The sequence below is a fragment of the Symphalangus syndactylus genome, chromosome X (assembly GCF_028878055.3).
Source record: "Symphalangus syndactylus isolate Jambi chromosome X, NHGRI_mSymSyn1-v2.1_pri, whole genome shotgun sequence".
NCBI lineage: Eukaryota > Metazoa > Chordata > Mammalia > Primates > Hylobatidae > Symphalangus > Symphalangus syndactylus.
The window spans coordinates 48,182,015-48,199,753 of NC_072447.2; positions in this window are offsets into that span (position 1 = coordinate 48,182,015).

Genomic DNA, 17,739 nt, shown 5'->3' on the forward strand with positions numbered 1-17,739 from the left:
AGTTGCATATATAAATCAAAATATTAGGTTAACAAAAAGTACATAAACTCATATAATATTAAAGGTTGCCTAAAAGAGTATTTTGAAATTATATTAGTTGGAAGAGAAAATTATTCTAGGGTTAAGTGTTAACAAAGAGAGTTTCACATAATGACAAGATTTTATCTTGCAACATGGTAAAGAGTTGTTGCTCAGAAACAAAATAGGAAGAGGGAAAGTTATAATAATCTGGAGCAAGTTCCTGTGAGAATAAGAAAGAGTCTAGAGAAGAAGGAAAGGGAAGTAATACCTAGAGAAGGAGGAAAGGGAAGTGATTTAAGGGATGTGCCAGTGATTTCCTTAGAGACAATGAAAAAGTTCACGTTTCTATTGCTATTTTACAAAGGTCGAGAAAGAAGTGAGGATCTAAGGGTTTGAAGAAAGGAAGAATAAAACAGATTTAAGAGAGTGAGGCACAGAGTTAGACACATGAAAAGAAAAACAAAAAAGACATAAGAGTCAAGAAATAGAGATAGAAACCTAAGAACAAAAGTGAGATTAAAAAGTTTGAATCTCTCAATGTAAAACTAATCCCTTAGAGGAAAGAATACATACTTTTGATGCAGGCAAATCATAGGCTTAATTGATCATAGCAAAGTTAATAAGCCTCTGAGCTTAAGTTCTCTCACATATATAATGGTATTATAAAAACCTACCTTACAGAATCATTATGAAGATAAAAGTATGTCAAGTAATTGTAAGTGTATATGTTATAAAACTGATGAAATCTAAATCAGTTCTGTAAATTGTAAATTTTCTGGGTTTTATGTTGTACTGTATTTATGCAAGATTTAACATTAGAGTATACTTCTTTAAAACTTCCAGTGCATCTATAATTATTTCAAAATAAAATATTTGTAAAAGTAGGCTGGGTGGTAATAAGTTGAAAAAACGTTGTTTTTTTTTTTTTTTTAAAGCATAGGGATTCGATTCATGGAGATTCTAATTCCTGGAGACAAATAGAGCAGTATAACTTTAAACCCAAGCCATCTCATTTTATTTAACAGCTGTACTAACAAACTCTTTCCATACATTAGAAAATGATGCTATTACAGTTTTATTTATATCTTCCACCGAATTTCTGACTGTCTTGCTGCATGATTCCAGCTTTGCCTCTTGGGCCACTTTTAGAGAATCCAAGTGTCATGACACTGAGAGGTATAATTATAGTTAAATAAAAGTATTACCTACTGAGAAAATAAGGAGAATTATTCTCCAGAGGCTAGCACTAGGGGATGGTGGTGGAAGATGATGGTTGAAATTATAAGAAGAGATATTTTAGCTATACTTATATAAAACATTTCAAAATTTGAATTGAAAAATGAGAGATAGTGCTGTTTGGCATGGTGAATAGGCATCGCTGGGCATTTTGACGCCAAAGTTGAAACACTCCCAGTTTTTGCTCACTGATTTATCTTCATCACTTTGCATATGGCGTATCACTTAGTAAGGGTGAAAAATATTTCTTACTAAAAGAACATATGACTAATGTAATGACTGAGTTACAATGAATGAAATAATTTGTGCAAGAGATTCCTACAAGAGAAGACAATGGCAGCAGGCAGCTTCTACAGTCCCCTGTAACTGTGAGGTTTTATGAGTCAACATAGGTGGGAATAACCCATGTGTGAAATCTGGACAGAAACTTGGGTTCCAAATCCTTGATACTAATAGCTTCATCAAGTTAGTCCTAGACTGAGTTTAAAATATGGGACATGTTGGAAGAGAAATAGAGTCATGTGACAAGGATAGAGATGCAACTATCATAAAGATAACAAAAATTAGATAACTTTTCCGAGACTAGCATTACTTTTTCATTCTTTGTCAGCAGCAAGTTTTCCAAGCCCATGATGGAAAATGAAGCTTAAGGCAGTACTGAAACAATGGTAGTGAGGCCAGTAGAGAGTATTTTCCTACATGAGAATTATTCTGTTGGGTCTGGTTGAATAGTGCTTTCTCTCTTACACAGAACATAAATTCTAACAGAGAACTAAAGTTTGAAGTAAGATTGAACAGTAGAAACAATCAGATTCTTGTTCCAGGTCTTTATTTGTCAGAAAGAAGGACTTCACCTGGGGACATGAACAAGAAAGGAACCTCACCTCTGCCTCAAATGAACTTTATATAAGCTGTCACTCCCTAATCACAAGTAGAAATAGACCTGAAAAATAACTGTGGGAGGAATCAACTTGGAACAGCCAATGTCACTTAAATAATCAATCTAACACTGAACTACTTCCTTCCTAAAGAGACCTGGCAACGAATGTGTTTACAGCATCACTAAAAGTCTTGACAACGAACAGCCACTCCACAACAAAAATGAGACCTTTTTTTTTTTTACTGTAATAAAAGAAAAATGTATGTTCTCTATTGAAAAATATATATTGCCAGTATATGTTTTCTTTACAAAACCATAGGAGGTAGTCACAGATATTTCAAGAATGGTCTACTATATTTGAAATTATTTTCCATAACTAAGTTAATCTCTAGTTTCCTGTTTATCTCAATAGAATCTCTGGTGATTTTACCTATGTGTTCCAGAGTCAAATTTTATTTTTCTCTCACTATGGTCATCTATTGACAAGTATAATATAATATTTAATGTTTACAATACTCCTGTGAAGTCATTACTCCTATTTAATATATGTGGAAACAGAGAATCACTGCTTAAGATCAAGTTGATAATAAATGGCAGGAACTTCCACTTTTAACCAAGGACTATCAGGGATCAGCTTTACTTTCTTCTCTGAAGCACATACAAAATAGAAAACTATATAAACTGACAATTTTCACAACACTGATTATCAGGCAAAAAATGACATTGATCCCATTGAAATGGAACTCAAACACAGTAAGCCGTGATTACCTCAGATTATTGCCTTAAAAGAGTTTCATGAACACAGTGTATGGAGGCAGCATGCAGGCTGAGCTCAGCATACTGGCTGAGGTGAACAGAAAAGTGGGAAGACGAAGGCAGCTATAGTTCACAGTGCAAAGTAAGAGAGAAGAGAAGAGCTTCATAAGAGAGAACTCCAGAGATTTGCAGTATTCATTTGAGAAAAGAATTCTCAAGTGAACACTCAAGTATTCAGCTGAGTACTGATTAGCACACATGTGTGAGGAAACAATTGGAGATTCAGAAAAAAACAACCAACAGTATTGACAGAAACAGAACCTGTTTCTCAAATAGGGCTTGGAATAGTGCCTTTTCCATTTTCTTTTTAACTTTTATTTTAAGTTCAGGGGTGCGTGTGCAAGATGTGCAAGTTCATTACATAGGTAAATGTTTGTCATGGGGTTTTGTTGTACAGATTATTCCATCACCCAGGTATTAAGCCTAGTATCCATTAGTTATTTAATACTACATTTTCCTATAAGCAACATAGAAAAACATCATGACTCATGGGATATTGAGAGAGTACCCAAAGGTGTCTTATATCAATGTGAGTTTATGCTAGGGCAGCCATAAAGAAATTCACAGACTGGGTGGCTTAAACAAGACACATTTAATTTCTCACAGTCTGGAGGATACAATTCCATGATCAAGGTTCCAGCAAACTTGGTTATTGGTGAGGGCTTTCTTCCTGGCTGGTAGATGGCCACCTTCTCACTGTGTCCTCACCTGGCCTTGCCTCTTTATTTGCACGAAGAGAGAGAGAGAGATCTCTGGTGACTCTTCTCCTTCTTATCTGTTCTTCCTCTTCCTCCTCCTCCTCCTCCTTCTTCTTCTTTCCTCCTCCTCCTCCTTCTCCTCCTTCTTCTTCTTCTTCCTTTTCTTCTTCTTCTTTCCTCCTCCTCCTTCTTCTTTCTTTTTCTGTCTTTTCCACTAATTTTATTGGATGATCTCTCCACCCTTAGGTGCTCATTTAACCTTAATTACCTCCCTAAAGGCCCTATCTTCAACTATAGGGCCATTGAGGATTAGAGCTTTTCTATAGACTGAATATTTTTGAGCCCCATCAAATTCATATGTTGAAATTTAATCCCCAATGTGATAGTGTTTGGAAATTTACCCTTTGGGAGGTGACTAGGTCATGAAGGTGGAGCCCTAATGAATGAAATTAACTCCCTTATAGAAGGGGTCCCAAAGAGCTCTCTTACCCCATCCACCATGTGTAGACACAGCAAGAAGACTTTTGTTTATGAGCCAGGAAGTGGGCCTTCACTAGATGGTAGATCGGCTGGCACCTTAATCTTGGACTTCTCAGCTTTCAGAACTTTAAGAACTAAATTTCTGCTGTTTACAAGCCACCTGGCTTATGATATTTTGTTATATCAGCCTGACCAAGCTGAGACAGGCTTCAACATACGAAAGGGGGTGGGGAGGTGACACAATTCAGCCCATAACAGTGGGGAATATTTAACCCTAAACTGTGCAGTGATCTGGACTCATCTAGACTTCTTTTCCTTTTAATAATAGCATCCTTTTACTTATTTAGCTACTTATTTATTTTTATTTTTAAAATTTGAGTTTTTCATGTCAAGAAATTTGCTTATTTATTTTTTAGTTGAAACGAGGTAATTTTGCATATTTATAGTTCATAGACTTCTTAAAAGCAAAACCCAGAGGAATCAAAATATTTTCAAGTATCATAATTGAGTCCTAAAATAAAATTCAAGAACATGTCTAAAGATACAGAAAATCCAGTACCCAGTAAGATAAAATTAATAATGTTTGGTATCCAATAAAAATTCATCAGGCATGCAAAGAAACAGGAAAGCATAACTCATGATAAAGAGATAAATCAATCAAAACCTATTCATTAATGAATGACATCAGTGAAAACAGTAGAGTAGGGAATGCCAAGGTTCCAGCCCTCTACAGAAACACCAAAAAAATGGAGTAAAATCTAAATCAACTTGGAACTCTGGAAAATTGTCAAGTGCTTACAACAACAAAGCAAATGCTCAGTTAAAACATAGGTGATTGAAACTTGATAAAGAACCTTATGATGTTTTTAATTACCCTTTTTCCCATTCTTCTCTCTTGCTTGGTGGCAATTTTGAAGGTAGAAGCCCACATTCCTGAATGGGTCCCTAAATGTAGAAGATTTAGAATATAATTGTTCTCAAGGAATTATGTCTGTCTGTTTGGATCTGTCCAGAGGCTCCCTCCTGAAGTATTGATGTAAGAGGCTTGCCTTTGTTTCACCTACCCAGGATGTTTCTCAGAGTTGAAAAGCAGCTACACAGAGGGCATGCCTAGAAAACATTAAAAGGCAAATAAACAAGTCCCTGCCACCTGGGCAAAAGATAAGAGTTTTGTCAAATAATAGACACACTGAAAGCCTGGGGAAAATAAGCTGGGCAATGAGATAATGTGGGAGATAAAAATTTTAAAATATCCTACCTATACCATTGAATCTAGGAAGCCACACATACCCATCACGTGATGTATGCTCAGAAAAGACCTGATAATATCCTAAGCTTTTCCATCTGGCTCATCTTTAGGCTCATGGAAAATAGGAAGCAAAAGATAAGGTAGTGTTGTAAACAGACTAGCTAAGCATAAAAGAAGCTATTCAACATAGAACCAATTAGCACAGTCCAGGAAAGTGTTTTATTTTATTTACTTTGCTCCACGTGTTCAAGGAAATTTATCAGACCACTAGCTTTTCACTAAGCTAAAAGAAGAGAGATTTCAGAGATCACACGCAACACAGAATGTATTTTTAACAAAAGTCATTTGGAAAAGTCAATGAACAACAACAACACAACCTAACAACCACAAAAAGCAGCAACAACAAGCACTGGAGAGGGAGAGAATCTGATCTCCATAATTACTGTGTTATAACATTAAAAATTTACAGTTTTCAACAACAACAACAACAAAGTTATGGGACATGTAAAAAAAACCTAAACACACACACACACACACACACACACACACACACACACACACACACACACAAAAGTATGGCCCAAACACGGAAAAAATAAATTAATGCAAACTGTCCCTAAGGAAGCTCACACATTGAACTCAGTAGACAAATACGTTAAATCAACTGTCTTCATGTCCTTAAAAAGAAAAAGGAAACCATGAACTAAGGAATAAAAGAAATGGGGATAGTACGAGTCTGAGATGAAAAAAGAGGGAGAGAAAAGGGAAGCAAGAATTTTTAAAGAAATAATGGCCCCAAACTCACCAAATTTGATTTTAAAAACACAAATAAACACATCCAAGACACTCAATGGTCTCCAAGTAAGATAAACACAAAGAAATACACACCAAGACACATTATAATCAAACTGTTAAAAGCAAAAGACAGAGAGATTCTTGATAGCAGAAAAAGAGAAGTGGTTTGTCCCGTTTAAGGCTATCCTCAGATTAACACCTGATTTTCATAGAAAACCTTAAAGAACTCACAAAAAATTATTAGAGCTAATATGTAAATTAAGCAGAGTAGCACAAGATACAAAATTAATATGCAAACAACAGTTATATTTATGTATATTAGCAAGGAACAATCTGAAAAGAAACTAAGAAAATAACTTGAATGCCAATGACATCTAAATGAATAAAATATTTAGAATTAACCAACGAAATACAAAACTTGCATACTGGAAACTGTAATATTTAACTATAAGAAATCTGAGAAGATTTAAAAAATGAAAAGACGTTTCATGTTTATGTATTAGAAGACTTAATATTGTTTACATGACAATACTTTACAAAGTGATTTATAGATTCAATGCAATCACTATCAAAATCACAGTGGCCTTTTTTGAAAAAAATTGTCAAGCTTGTCCTAAAACTTATATTGCATTCCAAGGGACACAGGTAGCCAAATTCATCATGAAAAATAACAAAATTAGAGGACTTACAATTCCAAATTTCAAAACTTACTACAAAGCTATAGTAATCAAAACAGTTTAGTAACTATAATAAGGATAGATGTTTAGCTTAACGAAATAGAGTTGAAAGTCCAGAAATTAAGTTATATCTACAGTCATATGATATTTGGCAAGGGTGCCAAATCATTTAATGGAGAAAATAGTCTTTTCAAAAAATATTTCTGGAACAACTATGTGTCTACATATAGAAATTTGAAGTGAGACCATCTGTCTCCTCACACCATATATAAAAGTTTATTTGAAACAGAGGAAAAATCTAAATGTAAGTGGTAAAACTATAAAACTCTTGGAAGAAAACATATGGTTAAAATTCATTTTTTAAAATTAGGTAAAAGATTGTTAGATATCATACCAAAAGTTCAAGCAATGACAACAAACTTTAAAAAGTAAATAAATTGAACATCAATAAAATTTAAAAAATAACTTTTGTTGCATTAAAGGACACTATCAAGAAAGTGAAAAGACAACCTAAATATTGGGAGAAAATATGCTATATATGAAATATCTATTATTCCATTAATATAGACTGTGATAAGTTAAAGATAATAAATCGTAAATTGTTCACTTGAACCCATATTTCAGTACCAACCCTGTTCTTCCTGTGTTATTTCCACTGTATTAGGGCTAGTGCTAGTTTTGGAGCCACTCTATCTCCTGTTATGCCACATTTTTTTTTCTCTGATTAATAGTAACCTACAATTTCCAGGTTGTCACTTATCTGTCCAGGCATTCAATAGGAATTATACTGTGTTTTCTTTGACCCTAGCTCAATGGGGGTGGGGGTGGGGGGCTCTGAACAACTGTTTCCTGCTGTCCGTGATTAATCAAGCTATGCAGAAAAATCAGTCCACACAAAAGCCAGTTTCAATGTACAATGTGTAGAAAGAAAAGGAGGAAAAGCAGTAACCCATTCCATCCATTAAAACAGTGGACTCACATGTGATACGCTTCGAGAGGCTTTTGCCTGTTTTTCAAAGTGATGATTCTTTAGTGCCAGAATGGTCTGGGTGATACCAGGGGGATGTAGAACAGCTAATATTATTCTTTACAAGGTTATTGGTACTACACTTCTAATCTCCCATTTTTACAACAGATGCTGGATGTTGCTGACACTGGAACGGCAGAATAAGAAATGCAAAATAGTAGTATTTCATTATACCCTTTAATTGCACTTTACAGCACTATGCAAAAGATTTCCTTTATAGGCCTGAAGGCACAACAATGCATTTAAATAAAAAAAATACATGCTGGTGTGTCAAATTAGAATGCCACTTTTTGCCTGTGCCCGACAATTTATTTCTGTGCTTTTTTGTTGGTTTGTTTGGCCCACCTCCTCTATTAAACTACAGTTTAGCTTCAAAATTAGTAAGACACAGGCACTAAACATATGCTTAAATGTCTACATAAATCTTATTCTCAAAAGATTAATACCATCTGTTGATTCTGTTTTCTAAGTTAGCCTTGACAGATTTAACAATGGACAAATGATTAGTTTCTAGAGATCCTTCATTTATTTTCTATGTGTTTGACTATAAAAGCTTTTGTTTTCTGCTGATAATAAAGTATATCTATAGTAAGTACCTATTTAGAGGTTGAGCTAGAATTTTCAGCTTAGGAAGTATCTTATAGACTAGATGTACTATAGTTACCATGAAAAATGGTGAAATGGAAAACATTATAAAGTGGTTTTCATTGCTTTTTTATTGATATATATTAATAGGAGTATTACATATTTAGGGGGTATATGTGATATTTTAATACCTGTAGAGAGTGTATAATGATCAAATCAGGATAATTTCAATATCCATAATTTCATTTAATTGCTCTCATTTATTTTTTTGATTTTTTAAATTTTAATTTCAACTTTTAGATATAGGGGGTACATGTGTAGGTTTGTTACATGAGAATATTGCGTGATAGTGAGGTTTGAGGTATGGATGCTGTCACCTAGGTAATGAGCATGATACTCAGTAGGTAGTTTTTCAACCCATTCCCCCTCCTACCTTCCCCCCCTAGTAATCTGTAATGGCTGTTGTTCATTGTTCCCATGTTTATGAGTGTGTGCGTTCAATGTTTAGCTGGCACTTATAAGTGAAAACGTGCAGGATTTGGTTTTCTGCTCCTGCATTGACTTGCTTAAGATGAAGGCCTCCAGTTGCATCCATGTTGCTGCAAAGGACATAATTTCATTCTTTTTTATGGCTGTGTAGAGTTCCATGGTGTATATGTACCACATGTTCTTTATCCAATCTTCCACTGATAGGCACCTGGGTTGACTCCATATCTTTGCAGTTGTGAATAGTGCAGTGATAAACATGTGAATGTATTTTTGGTAGAATGATTTATTCTCCTTTTGGTATGTAACCAGTAACAGGATGGCTGCATCAAGTGGTAGCTCTATTTTAAGTTCTTTGAGAAGTCCCCCAACTACTTTCCACAGTGGCTGGGCCAATTTACATTCCCACCAACAGTGTATAAGTGTTCACTTTTCTCTACAGCCTCACCAACATCTTTTGTTTCTTGACATTTTAATAATTGCCATTCTGAATAGTGTAAGATGGTATCTCATTGTGGTGTTGATTGTATTTCTCTAATGATTAGTGATATAGAGCATGTTTCCATATGTTTTTTGGCTGCTTGTATGTCTTCTTTTGAGAAGTGTTTGTTCGTATCTTTTGCTCATTTTTAGTGGGGTTCAAGGAGAAATACAAAACGCTGCTGAAATAAATCAGAGACAGTAAAAATAGACGAAAAAACATGCCATGTTCTTGGATTGGAAGAATCAATATCAAAAATGGCCATACTACACAAAGCAATCTACAGATTCAATGTTATTCCTATCAAACTACCAATGCCATTTTTCACAGAATTAGAAAAAAAAAAAAGCTACTCTAAAATTCCTATGGAGCTGAAAATGAGCTCGAATAGCCAAAATAATCTTAAGGAAAAAGAACAAAGCTGGAGGAATCACACTATCCGACTTCAAACTACAATATAAGGCTATAGTAACCAAAATAGCATGGTACTGGTACAAAAACAGACATGTAAACCAATGGAACAGAATAGCCCAGAAACAAAGCTAAAAAAAGAAGAAGAAGAAAAAGAAACAAAGCTTCACACCTGCAACCATCTGATGTTCAACAAGGTCGAGAAAAACAAGCAATGGTGAAAGGGCTCCCTATTCAATAAATGGTGCTGGGATAACCTGCTAGCCATATTCAGAAGATTGAAACTGGACCCTCCCTTTCATCATGCACAAAAATTAACTCAAAATGAGTCAAAGAATTAAATATAACACCTCAAACTATAAAAAGCCTAGAACACAACCTAGGAAATATTCTTCTTGACATTGACCTTGGTAAAGAATTTTTGGGTAAGTCCCCAAAAGCAATTGCAAGAAAAACAAAAATAGGCAAGTGTGACCTAATTAAACTAAAGAGCTTCTCCACAGCAAAATAAACTATCAACAGAGCAAACAGATAATCTACAGAATGGGAGAAGATATTATCAAACCATGCATCTGACACAGGCCTACTATCTAGACTCTATAAGGAACTTCAACAAATCATCAAGCAAAAATAATAATAATCTCATTGTTTTTAAATTACACTTGTAAGCAGGTTAAAACTTAGAAATATTAATCTCTGCCAATAAATTAAATATATAGTTCCAAGCTTAGATGGAGTGGGAATTGACACGTGAGACACAAGTTGAATGAAAATAAAAATGCTATGATGTTAACTGAGGTTTTCTCAATTATATTAAGACATTGACGTTATAACAGGAAAACTTGATACAAATTAAATTTAACAGAGTTTAATTAAGCAAAGAATGATTCACAAGTAGGGCACTCCCCTGAACCAAAATAGGTTGAGAGAGACTCCAGCACTACCACGTGTTTGGAGAGAATTTATGGACAGAAAAAGGAAAGTGACTTACAGAAAACTGAAGTAAGGTACAAAAATAGCTGGACTGGTTTCGGCATGGAGTTTGCCTTATTTGAACATGGTGTGAGCAGTTGGCCACCTTTGACTGGCTGAAACATGATGATTGGCAAAAGAGTAGGTTACAGTCTGTATTCATGTCCAATTAGGTTACAGTTCACTATGTGTGGAGAAAACTTTATGCCAAACTTATAAGGAGGCAGCTTTAAGTTAAACTTGATTTAACAATATTCAAATATAGTAATATATTGAAGGATGGTGAAGTACATATCTCACTGCTAGTGAAAAATATTGGATAGTTGAAATTTCATCGCAGTTCTACATTTTTATGAATGAATTACAGTCTTCATTCTTCATTTGTTGAATATTATTGATTATTCATTACATCCTATTTGTATGTCATTATATGTCAATCTAAGTTCTAATAAGCTCAGAGCTTTAAATGTGAACCAGTATGAAATCTAATTTTAAACTTTCAGCTTTCTTTTTATTCTTTTTTAATAAAACATTGGGTTAAACCAGGACATCCATTTTAGAATTCAATGAAAACAATTTTAAAAAGAAAGACTATAACTTACACTGGGTTCTTCTTCCAACACATTAAATTCCAAAACATATGCATTCTGAAATGTAAACCTCTTGTGTTTTTAACTTACAAACATTTCAAGTTTCAAATTTCAGCATATCACTGTCAGCCATTCTTTATTTTATCTATACAGAATTATTTTACAGATTTTGAGCACGGCCTACAGTAAGAAATACTTCATACATAATGATTTTCACACACATACATTTATTTCTTTAAATGGAAGAAAATTGTAAATGATTTCCTTACTATGGCCAAGAACTTTAATATTGTCTTCTACTCCACTCTATTAATGGGTCTTGCAGTTGAAAAACTCATTTAATAAATATTGTTGAAAATAGGCTAGATTAAATAGAGAATAAAATTTATGAAGACAAATATTTTCTTTGTCTTCTATGGAGGAAATTCTTCATATTCTCACTAAATCATTGATAAAATAGCACCCTCTTAATTCGTTGTTTCACCAATTGCTGTGAAATATGGCCCGAAATATACTTTCATTGAAACGGACTTAATTTCTCAGTAGTTTGAAAATAAAGCAAGTAGATATTGAGGACTTCCGTTACGACTGTGTTTGTGCTAACTATCTAATGTCACTTGGAAAATTGCACTAAAACAAGTTGGTTGGTGAGTTTTAAATGTCTGACTATTTTCACCTACTTTCTATGAGATCATGGGACCCTGTGTCTAGGAGTAATTACCTGTGAGTTAGTGGCTGGGTCAAAAGTTTTTGTTTGTTTGCTAGTTTTCTCATCACCTAGGCTGGAGTGCAGTGGGACAATCTTGGTTCACTGCAAACTCCGCCCCCCTGGCTCACCCGCACTCCACCAGGCCCAGCTAATTTTTGTATTTTTTGTAGAGACGGGGTTTCACCATGTTGCCCAAGCTGGTCTAGAACTCCTGAGCTCAAGTGATCCTCCTGCCTAGGCCTCCCAAAGTGCTGGGATTACAGGTGCGAGCCACTGCACCCAGCCTGGGTCAAAAGTTATAGGAAAACTGCTATACTTAATATTTCAGGAGAGGTCATAAATTGAGTGAAATTGTTAAAAAGAGTTTTTATATTTCATCTGCACGTGCAACTCTTACGGATTACTATATTATCCATCATCTGTCTATCTATCTATCTATCTATCTATCTATCTATCTATCTATCTATCTATATTGGTTAACCCCCTTTTTCACTTACAACAGAGAATTTCAATCTTTAAAAAGTGTATTTCAAGTACTTCAAGTAATTTGTTTAAAAGTTAGACATTTTAAACAAATTATAATAGAAAAACATCTTGCAAAATTTCTATATCATCCAGACTTCTTGCTTCTTGTATGTGTGTGTGCATTTGTGTGATTATAATATATACAGTATTTGGTTATGATATTTTACTTCTTGTAACAAGCAATATGAATTTGAAGCACTCTTTTCTTACGATAATACCAAGCTATTTCAATTACTTTTTAGATTTTTATACCTTTCATTTTATTTCTTTCTTTTGTTTTAAGGAGAATAAAAAGTGTTACTGACGGATAGGAAGAGAAATGGAGTCAACCCTATAGAGGGTTCATATAAACTTTTATAGCAATATCAATTAAAGTTTATTAGAGGGAAATATGGATAGAAATGCTATTTTAGGATTGCTGAGTAATTTGTTGATTCATACTCCCATCCTAGTAAACTCAGCTAAGCACTGATTATCACAAATATGCACTTCATCACCATAGTCTTTATTATTGTTCATGATCACCAATCATTTACTGATCAGTTCTGGAGTGTTAGAAAGCAAATGGAATATCCTTGTTTTGCGAAGTGTTGAAGCACAAAAGGGTATTGATCTGTTGCCACGTTATATTGCCGATTCATGTCTAGTCTGTGATTCAAAACTGTTCCTCATTTTCTTGCAGAATTATTTTTTGTAGATGTTTCCTCCTAACCAAAACTTTGTATGTGTTTTATTAATGGTTCTCAAGTGTAGCCCTTTTTACTTCTTTTCATGTAACTTCCCTGTCCTCTATGCCTAATATAAAATTAACATTTATGTGCGAAAAAGGCTATATTCACCCACAAAAAAGTTCTCATGTCAGAAAGTTTTAGAATTATAAATGACTCAAAAGTTCTCATGTCAGAAAGGTTTAGAATTATAAATGACTCAGCAGGACTTTTAAACTTCAACTCTTCAAAGCACTATTCTTGGTGGTGTGAAGAATCAGGGCTAAGACATAGCTGTTGCCCTCAAGGTGCTCATAGTCTACAGTAGCTAGGGGTTCAAGTGCCAGCTCTGCAATTTCCTATCTGAATACAGTTATGTTCTTCAAACTGTTTTTTGTGAGTCAATTATACTTTGGCAAGTCAATTTAGTGGGTCATGATCAACTTAAAAAATACCAGGACATAAGTAGATAGAATATGATATAATAGAAAAAAAATCTGAGTTCATTGCATGCAGGAATACTATTAGGGCTTAAAAAGAATATAATTCTGTAATTTGCAGCAACATTAATGGAACTGGAGCTCATTAATTTAAATGAAATTAATTCATATACTTTACATATAAAGTATATGAATATACACATTGGATAGTGAAATAAAATGTATTTTATACTTTTCATTGCAATCACATCAACCTACATGTCAACCTGAGTGTCCTAATCAATCAAAGTGTCCATCAGTGGATAAATGGATAAAGGAAATGTGGTATATATACACAAAGAAATACCCTGACATGATCACTACATATTATATGCATATATCAAAATATCACATTTAATCCATAAATATGTATACATATTATACATCAATTTTTTTTTAATTAAAAGTGTGAGAAACACTGATTTGAACTATTTCTTTTCTCTCATGGAGCTTCAGATCTCTTATCTATATAATATTTGCTTTGTGAAACATTTGTCTCACATATAAAGTATATGAATATACACATTGGATAGTGAAATAAAATGTATTTTATACTTTTCATTGCAATCACATCAACCTACATGTCAACCTGAGTGTCCTAATCAATCAAAGTGTCCATCAGTGGATAAATGGATAAAGGAAATGTGGTATATATACACAAAGAAATACTATTAGGGCTTAAAAAGAATATAATTCTGTAATTTGCAGCAACATTAATGGAACTGGAGCTCATTAATTTAAATGAAATAAGCTAGGCACAGAAAGACAGATATTGCATGTTCTCACTCATATGTTGGGGCTAGAAAAGTCGATCTCATGGAGGTAAAGAGTAGAATGATGGTTACCTGAGGCTGAGAAGGGTAGGGGTTCTGAGATGATGAAGAGAGTTTGGTTAATGGATGCAAACATACAGTCAGAGAGGAGGAATAAGTTCCAGTGTTTAACAGCACAGTAAAGTAACTAAGTTAACAATAATATATTGTGTGTTTCAAAATAGCTAGAAAATAATATTTGAAATATTCCCAATACAAAGAAATAATAAGTGTTTGAGGTGATAGCTATCCCAAATACCCTGACATGATCACTACATATTATATGCATATATCAAAATATCACATTTAATCCATAAATATGTATACATATTATACATCAATTTTTTTTTAATTAAAAGTGTGAGAAACACTGATTTGAACTATTTCTTTTCTCTCATGGAGCTTCAGATCTCTTATCTATATAATATAAATAAAAATAACAACAAACAATGTGCATGTGCCTACTTTGGTAAACCCTTTAGTAGAATAATTCATTTAATTTTCACAATAACAAAAAGATACACATTTAACATGATTTATATAACTTGCCAATGCTGAAATTAAAAATTGATAGGACCAAGATTGGAAATAAGGTTGACTACATAAAAGGTGGACCTAAATTACAGAACTGATAAAGGATAAATGATATGAAAAGTGTTAAATACTATACAAATGTAAAATATTATTTAGACAAGAAAAGTACAAATTCAATTTTCATCGTAATATAAAGTTATGATTTAACCCAAAGAAAACTGTTGATACTTATATATTTTATTATAGAACAATTTTCTACTTATGTTATTTTACCTAGTCTGTTTTCATTTTAATTTTTTGAAGTATTTTGCACATATCTAAATTTTTTATTATCATATTTCAATTTTAAGGTAGTCTAGATAGAAGTTCACAGCATTCACTCACTTTTAAAGTAGATTGATTTTTTGAGAATAATCTTTATTGTATATAGTATAGTCAAAATAATCAATGAACTTCCAAAATCGGTAGCAAATTTCCACATATTAACAACCTTTATATTTTGAGTCTCATAGAACTAATCTGGCATATTTGAAAAATAATAGATGATTAACTATATAAAATTATTTCAACAAGTAATTATATTTTAGATGTATTTAAAATAGCCTGTATTTATCTCGCTCAAATTCAAGAATGCATGTCGAAAGCGAAACAAATCCTGTTCATTCCTGAACTGACTTACAGTAATAAGAAACTAGAAGTGGACTTAGAAGTTGAAATTTAATGATACATTTTACATTTAGGTGAATATGGCTTAAAAAAGAATGGATACCAATTTCTGTAGAATTAACAAAAACACACAAAGATATTCAAAATGTGTTATACTCCTCCCAAACAAGATATAATGATACCGATTTAAATAACTTTACAGTCACAAATATCAATACAATAAGATTATTTATATAGTAAGTTTTCTTTAAAGTAGCTGATCATTTTAACTCTTTGTCATGCAAACCTTTAAGCTCATAAGCATGGATTCTTATCAGCCTTCCTCAAGTCTTTACACTTGCCATAATCCATATTTTTTCTTCGCAAGAGGTTCCCTATGAAGTTTGTCTACTTTTTAATGCATGGTGTGCAAGAAGAAAACGATAATATGAAATACATTTGTAAATTATAAATTTGTCATTTATTTAAATATCACTATATCCTGTACCAGGTGTAAAAACTTTTGATAAATCTTTTTGAGTTGTCAGGATCATAACAAAATTAATTCAAAACAATTGTACATGATAGGCAGTAAATAAATCTGCCAGATTGTGAGTTTTAAAAAAATAGCATCACTGTGCTTCATTCTTTTGACTTGACAAGTAATGGAAAGACCTTCATTAGGAGACCATTTCACAGAATTTGATGAATAACTTAAAGACAAATTAAAGATTGTAAGACTGTAAGATAAATAAGGAGAAAATGAAGAGCACTGTCGTTTGCCAAATGCATGACATATTTAACTAATACTCTCAAGGAAGTTTCGACTTTTCACAAAGGAGGTTTACATATTTTCAAGTGTTTTCTCAAAGTATCTGCACAAAGGATCTGCATCAGATTCATCTTCAACTCTTGTTAAAAAAGCTGAAGCTGAGATTTTTAAACCCCACTTGAGTCCTACTAAGTTAGACTCTGTGAAGGTTAGAATATAAGATCTTTAATTATAACCATCTTCTGTGGTTAATTGTATTCATAGGAATCTAAGAAACATGCATTTTACACCAGAGCAGAATCCAAATCCTGAGTGGATTTATTTAGAGTGGAGTTCTGCCACCTAGAGTTTTGGAAATTTTCAGGAAAATTTTGGTTGTCATAATGATTCGGGTGCACTATGACTGGCATTGAGATGGACAGAGCAGGACAGTCCTGCACTATACACAACCATCCCACATCCTTGCAACTTTTGATTATTGTACTTGGTATTCATAAAAGTGAAAACTGTTGTGATGGTTAATATTAGGTGTCTACTAGATTGCATTGAAGGATGCCTAGAGACCTGGTAAAGTATCATTTCCGGGTGTGTCCGTGAGGGTGTTGTCAGAGGAGATTGACATTTGAGTCAGTGGACTGGGAGAGCAAGACCACGTTCCGTGTGGGTGGGCACCATCCAATCAGCTTCCAGTGCAGCAAAAACAAAGCAGATGGAAGAAAGTGAGATAACGTGGCTTACTAGGTCTTCTAGCTTTCATTTTTCTCCTGTGCTGGATGCTTTTCATAAAGGAGGTTTACATATTTTCAAGTGTACATATTTTCAGACTCCAGGTTCTTCAGCCTTTGGATTCTTGGACTCACACCAGTGGTTTCCAGGTGCTCTGAGGCCTTCAGCCACAGACTGAAGGCTGCTCTGTTGGCTTCCCTGCTTTTAAGGCTTTGGGACTCAGATTGAGCCACTACTGGCTTCTTCCCCAGCTTGCAGACAGCGTATCCTGGGACTTCGCCTTGTGATCGTGTGAGCCCATTCTCCCTACTAAACTCCCTTTTATGTAAACATATATCCTATTAGTTCTGTCACTCTGGAGAACTCTGACTAATACAATCATATTTATAATCATCTGATAACAGAGACCACTTCTGTTTTTGATAT